This window comes from Mesocricetus auratus, unplaced genomic scaffold (assembly GCF_017639785.1).
Source record: "Mesocricetus auratus isolate SY011 unplaced genomic scaffold, BCM_Maur_2.0 Super-Scaffold_100003, whole genome shotgun sequence".
NCBI lineage: Eukaryota > Metazoa > Chordata > Mammalia > Rodentia > Cricetidae > Mesocricetus > Mesocricetus auratus.
In genome coordinates, this window is record NW_024429188.1 from 25,674,073 (window position 1) to 25,688,826 (window position 14,754).

A 14,754-nucleotide genomic window follows, 5' to 3' on the forward strand; every position below is an offset into this window, starting at 1 on the left:
TGAAAAATGTGTTAATGACTACCTTAGGATTTCTGTTGCTGTGAAAACACAACCTTGGCCATGGCCACTCTTACAAAGGTGCTAGTTTTAATTGGGACTGACTTAGAGTTTCAGAAGTTTAGTCTGTTATCATAAGAAGCATGTTGGAAATGCAGGCAGCCGTAGTGCTGGAGAAGGAGCTAACAGTTCTATATCTTTATCCACAGGAGCTGGAGACTGCCACACTGGGTGTAGCTTGAGTATATAAGGCCACAAAGCTCACCCCCACAGTGGCACACTTCCTCCAACAAGACATCACTTCCTAATAGTGCCAATTCCTATGAGCCAAACATTGGAACACATGAGTCAGTGGGAGCCATTCTTATTTAAACTACGACGATGACATGGTAGAAAATGAATGTTGTCAAATTTACGCTAGTACAAACCAGGTAATTAATCATCATTGTTATGGGAGCCACAGTGTCCTATCTTCCATTCTACTCATTCCTGGAAGGGTGAAGGGCACCAGAGCAGGAGTGAATGCTGATTAGTGCTCCCTCAAAACTTGATTTATGGACACTGATATTTAAATTCATGTAATAGTCACATGCCAGCAATATTCTTTGGGACAGCAGCAGAGCCAAGGAAGGTAACTACATTCACAAAGACACAGGCAATATATAATCACACTTTACAAAACACCAAAAGAAAAAGGGAGGAGAAAATACACAAAATAACTTCACTAACAATAAATCAAGCACAAACAAGGATCACCAATCAATGGTCATTAATATCCCTCAATGTCAACGGCCCCAACTTGCCTATAAAAAGACACAGACTAGCAGAATGGATACGAAGACAGAACCCTTCCTTCTGCTGCATACAAGAAACACATCTCAACATCAAAGACAGACGTTATCTCAGAGTAAAGGGTTGGGAAAAGATCTTCCAATCAAACGGTCCCAAGAAACAAGCAGGTGTAGCAATCCTAATATCTAACAAATTAGACTTCAAATTAAAATTAAAAGAGATGAAGAAGGACACTTCATATTCATCAAAGAAAAAATACATCAAGATGAAGTCTCAATTTTAAACATCTACGCCCCAAATACAAAGGCACCTACATTCGTGAAAGAAACATTACTAAAGCTCAAAATGCACATAAAATCTCACACACTAATAGTAGGAGACTTCAACACTCTGCTCTCACCGCTAGACAGGACCTCCAGACAGAAACTTAACAAAGAAACAAAAGAACTAATAGAAGTTATGACCCAACTGGGTTTAACAGACATCTATAGAACATTCCACCCAAATACAAAGGGATATACCTTCTTCTTGGCACCACATGGAACCTTCTCTAAAATTGACCACATAATAGGAAATATAGCAAATTTCCACAGATACAAAAAAATTGGAATAACCCCCTGCATCTTATCAGACCACCATGCATTAACATTAGAATTCAACAATAACACAAATCACAGAAACCCTACAAATTCATGGAGATTGAACAATGCACAATTGCACCATCCCTGGGTAAAGGAACAAATAAAAAAAGAAATAAAAGGCTTCCTCGATTTCAATGAGAATGAAGACACAACATACACAAACTTATGGGACACTTTGAAAGCAGTGCTGAAAGGAAAGTTTATAGCACTAAATGCCCATATGAAAAAACTGGAGAACAGTCATACTAGAGAATTAATAGCACAGCTGAATGTTCTAGAACAAAAAGAAGCAAACTCCCCCAGGAGGAGCAGATGCCAGGAAATAATCAAATTGAGGGCTGAAATCAATCAAGTAGAAACCAGGAAAACACTGAGAAGAATCAATGAAACAAAGAGTTGGCTCTTTGAGAAAATCAACAAAATAGATAAACCTCTGTCCAAACTAACCAAAAGACAGAGAGAGAGCATGCTAATTAACAAAATAAGGGATGAAAAAGGGGACATAGCAACGGACTCTGAGGAAATCCAGAGAATCATCAGAGCATACTTTGAAAATCTGTACTCCACAAAATTTGAAAATTTAAAGGAAATGGACAATTTCCTGGATAGATATCACTTGCCAAAACTTAATCAAGAACAGATAAACAATCTAAACAGACCTATAACCCCTAATGAAATAGAAGCAGTCATCAAAAGTCTCCCAAACAAAAAAGCCCAGGCCCAGATGGCTTCAGTGCAGAATTCTACCAGAAATTCAAAGAAGAGCTAATTCCAATACTCCTCAAAGTATTCCACACAATAGAAAATCTAATCTCAAAAAATCAATTAGCAAGTGGGAAAGGCTATTTTTTAATGAAAACCCATATCTCAGGCAATGAATTGATGTTCCAAATAAAACTAAAGTTACTCAGGTTGCTTTGGTCAGGTTTTAGTCCTTACAAATCTCATGTCCACATCCCAGTAACAGTGTACAGAGACCATAGGAATACTTGCTTTGTGGAGACATTCAAGATAAAAGCTAAATTTCAAATCTCAAGATGTACTTGGATATCCAAAGATTGTTAAACAAATGAAAATTGTGCTACTTAACAAAAATGCAACAGCAGCTGCAGTTGTGTAATCTCCAGTTTCCTGAGTATCTGGCAGAAAATGCAAATTAAAAAATGGTGAGCCAGGATATGTTTATGAGGAGAGGAGGGGCAGTTGGTTTTATGATGAACTACCTCTAGTAGGGTGGGGGCAGTATTATCTGGTGTTCAGGATGTGGGCCTGGCCTATGGGGAAATAGCTGTCTCCCACCAGAGGCTGCAGGCTAGGACATTTTAACAAGGAGAGGAGTGATGGTTGGGGTTATGCTGGAAGTCTCCTCTTTCCCCAGATGCCAGAACAGCATCCTGAAAAACAAATAATACTGCCACTTATCCTGCTTGCAGTCTCAGAATAACTCCAATTGCCCCTCCTCTTCTCATCACCATATCCATGTTCACACCTGAGAGACTAAGCCGAACCCTGATTCCCCAGAGGCCAGATAGCATCCAAACCCCAGAGAGGAGGCCAACTGCCTGAAAAGCAGGCAGAAGCATCCTACCCTACCAGAAGCTAGGCCAGCATCTGAACTCAAGGGCCCTCAGTCAAATGAGAAGGCCATGCACATACATAGACAGAGCAATGAGGGAGGAGCCTCTCTACTCAACCACAAGCAACAGGATCCAGAAGACCAGAGAGGAAACAGAAACTAAGGATGAAAATACCCATCCAATAAAGAAAAGTCCAGAAATTGGCACCAAGACCTCCAATAATCACTCCAAATTCAGATGCCTAAATGTAAGTATAAGAACACAAACATCAATATCCAGGGCAATATGTCACTACCAAAGCTAAGCCACCCACTACAGCAAGCCCTGAACATTCCAACATAGTAGAAGCACAAGAAAATTATTTTAAAATCAACTTTATGAATGATAGAGGTCCTTAAAGATGAAATCAATACTCCCTTAAAGAAATAGAAGAAAAGACAACCAAAATTTAGAGGAAATCAACAAATCCCTTAAAGAATGCCAAGAAACCCAAGGCAAAAAACAAGTGAAGGAAATTATTCAAGACATGAATATCAAAATAGAAGCAATAAAAATACAAATGGAGGGAACTTTGGAAATGGAAAATCTGGGTAAGTGAACAGGAACCACAAATGCAAGCACCACCAACCGAATTGAACATATGGACAAGAGAATCTCAGGCATTAAAGATACAATGGAAGAAATAAATTCATTGGTCAGAGAAAATATTAGGGCAAAAACCTCCTAAACACAAAACATTGACAAAATCTAGGACAGCATGAAAAGAGGAACAGAGGAGAGTGCAAGAAAAATAGATAGAGATAGTCTCTATAGGTTTAAAGATAAATCTAGCACTAGGGAATTGCACAGAGATTCACAAGGCTGACCCCAACTAGGAACCTAAGCAATAGTAGAGAGACTACCTTAAATGCCCTTCCCATATAATGAGAATGATGACTACCTTAAATGCCATCCTAGAGCCTTCATCCAGTAGCTGATGGAAGCAGAAGCAGAGATCCACAGCTAAGCACTGAGCCAAACTCCAGTAATCCAGTTTCAGAGAGGGAGGAGTGATAAACAAAGAGGTCAAGACCATACTGGGAAAACCCACAGAAACAGCTGGCCTGAGCAAGTGGGAACTCATGGACCCTAGTCTGACAGCTGGGGGACCAACATAGGACCAAACCATGCCCCCTGAACATGGGTGTCATCAAGGGCATTGTGCCTTCTGTGGGACCCCTGGTAGTATGTATCCCTAATGCACGAACAGAATTCAGGAGTCCATTTCCCATGGAGGGATACTCTTTTAGTCTAGATACACAGAGGAGGGCCTAGACACTGCCCCAAATGACTTAAGAGATTTTGGTGATCCCTCATAGAAGACTTCACCCTTCCTTTGGAGTGGATGGGTGATGGGATGGGCAGGTCTGTGGAGGGCATGGAAGGATGGGAAAGAGTGGCAACTGGGATTGATATCTAAAATAAGACTGTTTCTAACTTAAATAAAATATGTTAAAAAAGGATTATCCCAGCTCAACAAAACAGAAAGCATATTTAATAAAATCATAGAAGAAAATTTCTCTAACCCAAAGAAGGACATATCTATAAAGGTACAAGAAGCTTACAAAACACCAAACAGACTGGATCATAATATAAAATTCCCACATCACATAATAATCAAACACTAAATATATAGAACAAAGAAATAATATTAAAACCTTCAAAATAAAAAGGCCTAGTAGCACATAAAAGCAGACCTAAAAAAATTACATTTGAATTTTCAATGGAGACTCTAAAAGCCAGAAGGCTCTGGACAATATTAATATCTATTCACAAATTCAGCTCTACAGAAGGTACTGCAAGGAAAATTTTGACCCAAGTAAGTTAACTATACCAACAAAAACACAGACAATAAATAATTTCACACCAACAAAATCAAAAGGAGGGAAATACACACACACACACACACACACACACAAACACAGTGCCACTACCACTCCCACCACTACCTAATAAAAGGAACAATCACTGGTCACTAATATTGTTCAATATCAATAGACTAAATTCATCAATAACAAACATAGGATAACAGAATGTATACAAAGATAACATCCACCCTTTTGCGGAATATGCATGCAAGAAACACACTCAACATCAAAGATAGACATTACCTCAGAGTAAAGGGTTGGAAAATTTTTTCAGTCAAATCCACCAAACAAGTAAGTGGGTGTGGCTATCTAACAAAATATACTTCAAATCAATATCAATCAAAAGTGATGGAAATTACATTTCATACTCATCAAGGGAAAAAAACATCCATCAAGATAAATTCCCAATTCTTTTGGTACAGGAGACCACTTCCTGAACATAACATCTGTATCACAAACACTGAGATCGACAATTAATAAATGGGACCTCCTGAAACTGAGTAGCTTCTGTAAGACAAAGAACAAAGCAAGACAAAAAGGCAACCCACAGATTGGGAAAAGATATTCACTAACCCCACATCTGACAGAGGGCTGATCTTCAAAATTTACAAAGAACTCAATAAGCTATTCTCCAAAACACCAAAGGACCCAATTAAAAAGTGGGCTGCAGAACTAAATAGAGAGTTTTCAATAGAGGAGACTAAAGTGGCTGAGAGGCACTTGAGAAAGTGCTCAACATACTTAGCCATTAGGGAAATGCGAATCGAAACAACTCTGAGATACCATCTCACTCCTGTCAGAATGTCTAAAATAAAAAACACCAGTGGCAGCTTATGCTGGAGAGAATGTGGAGAAAGGGGAACACTCATCCATTGCTGGTGGGAGTGCAAACTTGTACAGCCACTTGGAGATCAGTATGGAGATGCCTCAGGAAAATGAGAATCAGTCTACCAAACTACCCAGCAATTCCACTCTTATGCATATACACAAAAGATGCCCATTCATACAACAAGGATGTCTGTTCCAGTATGTTCATAGTTACTTATAATAACTAGATCCTGGAAGCAACCTAGATGCCCCACAACTGAAGAGTGGATAGAGAAAATGTGGTACCTTTACACAATGGAGTACTACTCAGTGGTAAAAAAACAACGGGATCCTGAAATTTGCAGGTAAATAGATGGTGCTAGAAGAAACCCTCCTGAGTTAGGTAACCCAGTCACAAAAAGACAAATATGGTATGTACTCACTCATATATGGATTTCAGACATGGATCACAGGAATGTCAGCCTACAATCCCATGGCCAGTGAGTCTGGGAAACATGGAGGTTCCCAAGAGATATGCATTATACGCCAGAGAAGAGGAAAAAGGCAAGATCTCCTAGGCAGATTGGGAACATGGGTGGAGAAGAGAGGGAACCAAGAAAAAGAGAGGGGGATGAAAGTAGGGTAGAATAAGACATGGGGGAGCAGGAATGTTGAGTCAGGGTAAGAATAGAGGAGACCAGGATGAGAGATACCATAATAGTTAGAGTCATTATAGCTTTGAGGAGAGAGCTGACACTAGTGAGATTTCCAGAGATCTACAAGGATAACACCAACTGGAAAACTAAGTAATAGTGGAGAGACTACATTAATAGCTCCTACCTGATGATAAGGTTGTTGACTACCTTATGTGACATCCTAGAACCTTCATCCTGTGACTGACAGAAGCAGAGACAGATACTCACAGCTAAACACTGAACTGACCCCTGGAACCCAGTGACAGAGATAGAGGAGTGATGAGAAGGTGGTCAGGACCATGCTGGTAAAACCCACAAAGACAGCTGACTGAACAAAGGGGGAGCTCTTGAACACCAGACTGATGACTAAGAGGCCAACAGGGTACTGATCCAGATTCCATAAATGTAGTGTCAGTAATGAGGCCTCAGTAATCTCTGGGGCCTTGGGTAGTAGACTAGTGTTCACCATGGCACACAAATCAACTTTGGGAGCCTATTCCACATGCAGGAATGCTCTCTCAGCCTGGACACATGGGGAAGGGCCTAGATCATGCCCTGGATGAAATGACAAACTCTGGATATTCCCCCAAGGAGGGCCTCACCCTCCCTGGGAAATGATGTGGGGATTGGGCTTTGGGTGTGGCTGTGGGTGTGAGGCTGGTAGGAGAAAAGTGGGGAGCTGGGACTGACATTTGAAGCATGCATGCTTCTAATTTAAATAAGAAAACATACTTAAAAAAAGATAAATTCCCAATTATGAACATATGTGCCCCAAATACAAGGGCACCTACATTTGGAAAAGAAACATCACTAAAGCTTAAATCACATACTGAATCTCACACAAAACTAGTGGAAGACTTCAACATCTCACTGTCACTAATAGACATATTGTTCAGACAGAAACTCCATAGAAAAATAAAATAAAGGAACTAACATATATTATGACTCAGATGGACCTAACAGATAATTATAGAACATATCACACAAGCATAAAAGAATATATGTTTTTGTCTTAGCACCTCATGAAGTCTTCTCTAAAACTTATCAAATGCTTGGTCACAAAGAAAATCCCAACAGATATAAAGAAATTGAAATAACTCCCTGTTTCTTATCAGACTACCATGGATTAAGATTGAATTTCAACAACAACAGAAACAACAGGAAGTCTACAAACTCACGGAAATGGGACAGCTGTCTATTGAATTATCCCTGGATCAAGTAAGAAATATAAAGAGAAATTAAAGACTTCCTAGAATTCAATGAATGTGAATGCACAATATACCCAAACTTATGGAACACAGTGAAAGCTTTGATAAGAGGAAAGCTCACATCACAAAATGCCTGCACAAAGAAAATAGAGAATTCTCATACCAGTGATTAAGCAATGTACTTGAAAGGTCTAGAAAAAAAGAGGCAGACACACCCGAAAGTAACAGATGGCAAAAAATCATACTCAGGGCTGAAATCAATAAAATAGAGACGATGAGAACAATACAGAGAATCAATAAAACAGAGTTGGTTGTTTGAGAAAATCAAGAAGAAAGACAAACCCTTATCCAAATTAAAAGGTATAGAGAGAATATCCAAATTAACAAAATCAGAAATGAAAAGGGAGACATAACAGACACCAAGGGAATCCAAGCAATCATTAAATCATACTTCAAAAACCTATTCTCAACAAAATTGGAAAATCTAAAAAAAATGGACAATTTTCTCACTAGATACCTCTCACCAAAGTTAAATCAAGACTGGATAAACAATTTAAATAGACCTACAATCCACAAGAAATAGAAGCAGTCATTTAAAATCTCCCAACCAAAACCAAACAAACAAGCAGAAAACTCTAGGGCCAGATGGTTTCAGCACAGAATTGTAACAGAAATTTGAAAGAAGAGCTAATGCCAATACTCCTCAAATTATTTCACAAAATAGTAACAAAAGGAAGATTGCCAAATTCATTTTATGAGGGCACAGTCATCCTGATACCCAAGCCACACAAAGACTCAACAAAAAAAAGAGAATTAGAGACCAATCTCCCTCATGGATATAGACACAAAAATACTCAATGAAGTACTCTCAAATTGAATCCAAGAACACATCAAAAAGATCATCCACCATGATCAAGTGGGCTGATGCATGGATGGTTCAACATACAAAAAAATCTGTCAATGCAATCCACCATATAAACAATCTAAAAGAAAAAATCCACATTTTCATCTCATTAGATGCTGAAAAAGCCTTTGACAAAATGCAACACCCCTTCATGATAAGGATCTTGGAGAGATTAGGGATACAAGGAACATATATATATACATAATAAAAGCAATATACAGCAAACTGACACCCATTATGAAATTAAATGGAGAGAATCTCAAAGCAATTTCACTAACATCAGGAACAAGGCAACGCTGTCCACTCACTACATATGTATTCTATATAGAACTTGAAGTTCTATCTAGAGCAATAAGACAACTAAAGGAAATCAAGGGGACACAAATTGGAAGGGAAGAAGTCAGAGTATCATTCTTAAGAATCATTATACTTAAGTGACCCCAAAAATTCTATCAAGGAACCCATATAGCTGATAAATACCTTCAGTGAAGTGGCTGGATACAAAATTAATTCAATAAAATCAGTAGCCCTACTTACATTTAAATGGTAAAACCACTAAGAAAGAAATCAGCAAGAGAACACCCTTCACAATAGTTACAAATAGTATGAAATATCTTTGTATAACTAACCAAGCAAACTAAAGACCTTTGCGACAAAAATTTCAAATCTTTGAGGAAAGAAGTTGGAGAAGATAACAAGAAGGAAGGATCTCCCATTCCTATGAATCAGTAGGATTAACATAATAAAAATGGCATCATACCAAAAGCAATCTATAGTTTCAACTCAATTCCCATTAAAATCCTTACACAATTATTTATAGACCTTGAAAGAATAATACTTAATTTTATATGGAAACATAAAAAACTCAAGATTACTAAAACAATACTGTATAATAAAAGGACTTCTGTAGGCGGCAACATCCCAGATGGTGGGGAGGATGAACTGGGAGGAGATGAGGGAGGAAAAGTGTGATGGGGATGTTAAACTAATTACATTAATCAATTAATTTAAAAAGATGGTGAAGAGTCATCACCTTCATATATGGCTGTGTGGTAATTGACACAAGTCAGTATGACATAGTCAATAGCAACCAACTTTGAAAGAACTAATGGATTGTAGGTGACATTCTTTAGTTAGCCCTTGTACATTTTCCTAAATACTAAGATGCTTACAATGTCCCAACTAGCCCAAAAATGTTGGTAGACAGCACTAGGACAAAGTAAGGAATGCATCATAGTACATAGTACCAGTGACACAATATGTGGTTACTAGAGTTGTGCCATGGTGGTAAACACAGACTTTCCACATTCATACACAGACTATCCTAAAAGGAAAGCATGAACTCACAACTACAGTTACCACTGGAGGATGCTCATGGAGATGTGCAAAGGATCCATGCTACTGTGAACAAAGTCAAGTCTGGAACATGGTGACTGACAATTTTGTTGAGAAAGAGAATGGTGTCAGAAAACACTAGAGAAAAGTTAATGGTCTACATCAGGCTCTTTAGATCAATGACAGTGTTTCTTGTAGGAACAGTTCCAGAAGGATGGGTTGTTTGAGAAAGTTGGACTTTTTTCTGGTGGTCTTCTGCTGGGAAAGTTGTCTGAGCAAACTATGAGGGCCTTTATGCAACATTTACTGACATCCTCACAATGTGCACGCCCTGCTACTGCTGCAACTTCTGTATATTGTTTCAGACACACAATCAATATGGCCACAATATTTAGTCACAAAGATGGTCATCAAGGCACCATTTGTTCACATGACAAAATGGCAAGATACTTCATGTATGGCAATTAGATAAGCAATTTATGATAATTATATTCCATGGAGCTATATGCCAAAAATTATACAAGTGGGTCATATGTATAATGGAAGATACTCTGGACTCAACACTTGATTCTTACCTTGATCTTTTGTTGTTGTCACTTGTTTGTTTGATTGCTTTTTAGACAGGGTATGGTGATGTCTTGTACTAAGTTCTTGTTACTAGCCTTTATATTTTTACAATCCTCATGACTCTCCCTGAAAAGTGTCAGGATTAAAGGCATGAGCAGCTACATCCTATTACTAAAATGTTTTCAAGGTTCATTCATATTGTAGCATGTGTGAGAAGTTTTTCCTCTTTCATGCTAACTAGTGTTCCAGAGTATGGACCACTACAGTTTGCCTGCTAACCTCTCATTTTTGACATCTGGATTATCTCCAAGCATTACCTAAGATGAGTAATGTTTTATGAGTGAAAAAGCATACATTAAAGTTGTTGATTTATAATAAATTTTCTCTTGGGTATATCCAAAATAGTTGACTTGGGCTACAAAATGCTTTCAAAATTTACACTCTGAGACACAAGATATAACAGTGGGAAGTTCTTTATGACTTCTCTTACATAGCCTTCTTACCATTTTCAGAGACAGAGTCTCTCTCATCAACTTGTCCGGGAAAGTCTTTAAATCATTGTGGCACTCAGGCTGGCCTCATTTTTGACATCCTTATTATTTGGCTTCTTGAGTAGTTAGAGTTATATCATGTTCTACTATGTCAGGCCATTATTTTAAATACCAAATTTAACTAAATTTTCCCCCTAGACCATCATGGCCTAGTATTCAAAATCCTCCTGACTTAGTACCTCATGAGTTAGAATCCCAGGCATGAGAGACTGTGCCCAATTGTTAGTCATTCAATACATAATATTTACAATAATTACTACAATAATTACAATACTGACAGCCGTTGTTATCGTTATGATATATAACCCAATGAAAGACACTTACAATTTATTGAATATTAGAACAAAATATTTTGTATAATGCTATACTTCATTAGTTGATTTTTTGGCTTATAGTTGACTCACCTGAGTATTACCAAATATGTTAATGTAATTTTGACGGTTTTGCAAAATGAGAATAGTACAAGAGGCAGTTCTATGGGGATAGCTTCTTTCAATATGTATTATATAAGAAACTTGGATTGTCGGTACTTAATTTCATGTTGTTATACTTCATTTTTTTGTTATGTGTATGCAATTCAGGTCTTTGAGCATATTAGTTGAATGATTTATTCCAAACCTATGTAACAACTACAGCTTATGGTTTTTAAATACTGCCTGGGTTTTTACATTTTAGGTATTTCTGTCACAAGATTATTCTTTGCAATAAGAAAATAATGACTATGGAGTGTTTGTTAATATCTATAATCCCAATGGCCAGGACACAGAGTCAGCACGGAAACATCCAAAGGCAGCATAGTCTATGTAGCAAGTTCCAGTCTAAATAACATTGCTTAAACAATATATCAGCATCAATAAAATAAATTTTCAAACAATCAAGGATTACCTACTTCTGGTCCATATATACATTCTATACTCAGAATACACTAACCTGAAGGAGATGTACTTAGAATACACTAACCTGAAGGAGATCCTTTTACTGAAACACTTGGCACCTGTCAAAACAGATGACTGAAGAACCTGAAAAAAATCCAACAGAACGTTAGCTAAATACTGAGCCAAGAGTAAGTAGATACTCCATCCTGATACTTATTTTTTGTTTATTTAATTCAATAATAAAAAAATTGAAGAATACAAAGCAAGATGCAACTGAATGATAGCAAGAATAGTGATTTTTCCCCTTCCTTTATTGTTTTAGGGTAAAAATTCACCAGTGTTTTTGGTACTAATTTTTTCAGGGGTGGGATGGGAATATGTTCTCACTATATATGTGGAGGCTTCCGTTGCAATCACTGTGCAGTCTCTGCTGATCTCTCCATTGAGTCAATTCACCTGCTTCTGTCCTTCAAATGCCAGGATTATGGACATGAAGCACTAAGCATAACTTGTGTGAGGGTTTTTGTCATTGTTTATAGTGCTATGGATGGAACTCACATGCAGGTGTATGCTAAGAAATGCCCTACTATTTACCTAAACACCCAAAAACAGAAGTGGGTTAATGGTCTTACTGTCAAGTACCCTTCATGCATGTGTCCTTCTTGGATTCCTAGAAAGAAATTTTACAATATAGATGATAGGATGGGACCCAATGTTATTAACTTCCTTGAAGCAAACTCATCCACAAAATTAATAGCATATATCTCCTGAAAGAAATACAATACAAAGCACATACAAATGCTTTTCTCTTTATCCATTATTTCCTTTTAATATTTACTTAAGTGTATGGTGTGGTTTGTGTATTTAAGAGCAGGCACTGATGGAGATCAGAGCATAACTAGTATATTAGTTGTGAGACACCTTACATGGTTGTTGGGAAATGAACTTGAACCCTCTGCAACAACAGTGTGCTTTCTTAACCACTAAGACATCTGTCCAGTTCTTTCCTTTTCTATGCCCTTAAATATCTACATATAATCAAGGGGAGCAGCAATTAGATCCATCCATCAGGGGGAGCTGTTTACCTAAGGGCTTCTGGATGAGACAGAAGGGCATTGGGAAACATTTCTTTAATATTCACATGGTGATTTCCCCTGCTTGGGCAGAAAAAGTGAGATAGAGAAAGAGTTAGACCAATGACACATTAAGACAAAGAGATACACAGAAACTGAGAGTCATGCCAGCATCATGATAGAGATGTTGATCACATTGAATGTCACTATATTCTAAGAAAGAGTGAAGTTGAAAGTGAGTGTTTTTAATTTTCAGAATGTTACTTCCTTCATATCACAATATTCTTGAAAAGCCTTAATGTTTACCACTAGAAATGCAAGCATCTGTGTTGATTTTAATTCTTAATTTTTGAGTAAAATGACTGAAAACAATTTAAAGGGGTACTGTTTATTTATTATTATAATAAATACTGTAGATATTCACATATATTCATTTATGTGAACAGGCGTTGAGTCTATTAGTTCATGTGTTTGGTGAGGCAGAACATTTCTGTGGTGAGTTCAGGAGTTAGCGGTTACTCAACTCCTAATGAACAGTAAGTAGAGAAGGAATAGGGGATGACGAAATCTTCAAAACCACAGATGCTAATTTCAGTTTCCTCCAGTTACATATCATCTCTTTAACTCTCCAGAAACTCCCAAAATAGTACCCCCAGTTAAGGTTCCAAAGATGAAACATATGATACTTTTTCAGAGATAGGGTATTTCCAAATAACAACACCATGGTAAATTAACTGTTAATTCTACAGATGATAGAAGTCTACTTCTATGTATAGTCTTAAGACACACAGACATTACATGGATAAAACTTAAGGATATAATAGTATTTGAAATATTCCAGTCACATAAGATAAAACATCATGTTATCCCATTACTATGTCCCTGAGATAGGCAACTCCACAGAGGTAAAAAGCACACTGGTAGTTTCTAGGGCCACAACAGGGAGAAATAGGAGCTGAAATTCAATGAGGGAAACATTTTCAATTTGGAAGATGGTTAATGATGGTTTCACAACACTATGAATGTACATACTATCATGAAACTACACACTTTCAAAGGTCAACTGAATATTTTCATGTGTATCTTCAACCCCATTACATAGGCTATACAAGAAAGAAGGATAGAGCCTTTACTGACCTTGAATTATGCCTTCAAGTGAACTAGTGGCCACCAATGCTTCAGAATAGGCAGGTAGTTGGGCCAGCAGCCCCAACGATACACCACTACTCTCACTACTCTCCTTACATGTCGTTTGGGACTCCTGACTGGATTCACAGTCAGCCCCAAGCAACTGTGTAGTCCTGCTCCAGAGTTCTGAGAATCATGTGGTGTCATCAAATTCCAACCTGGTCATCAAATTCCAACCTGTGCGACCTCACAACAATTGAAGTTTCAGCCATTTTGGTAAAGTGAAATTTGCTGGACTAGCTATGACACTGTGTGTACATATACACAGACTCACACATTTACATACATATACACAATACACCTAATATTCATATATGTATTTTAAGGAGCAAGGTTTAGTCCCAGCACCAGAAAAATTGTTAATAGAAAGAGAGTAATTATAGAGAAATAAGCTATTACAATTATACCATAGACACTCTAGATACCACTTTTCTTTTCCCAGAGATCTGGCCGTAATCCTCTGGAGTTTTTCCTTTAGGATAATGAGCTAAAGGACATCAGCCATGACTGGCAGAACATTATGGCCCTGAAAGCAAGGACAGTCATTCCCAGAGTATACTTCCCAACACCTGGACACCATTGAAATGCAACTCCAGTGTCTTCCTGTCTTGTTACTCTTAAAGCAGAGACTGGGCCA

General features: G+C 37.7%; 1 protein-coding gene across 1 annotated transcript in view; it reads right to left on the reverse strand.

Moving 5' to 3' along the window:
• The window catches only part of LOC101822678 (claudin-34-like), a 51,154-nt gene extending 36,927 nt beyond the window's left edge, over window positions 1-14,227 (reverse strand). The window contains exons 1-2 of the mRNA XM_040743817.1: window positions 14,067-14,227; window positions 11,942-12,000 (exon numbers count right to left, since the gene is read on the reverse strand). The gene's annotated coding sequence lies outside the window, so the exon portion shown is untranslated. The remainder of the gene's footprint in view (window positions 1-11,941; window positions 12,001-14,066) is intronic.
• Between the last annotated feature and the right edge of the window lie 527 nt (window positions 14,228-14,754).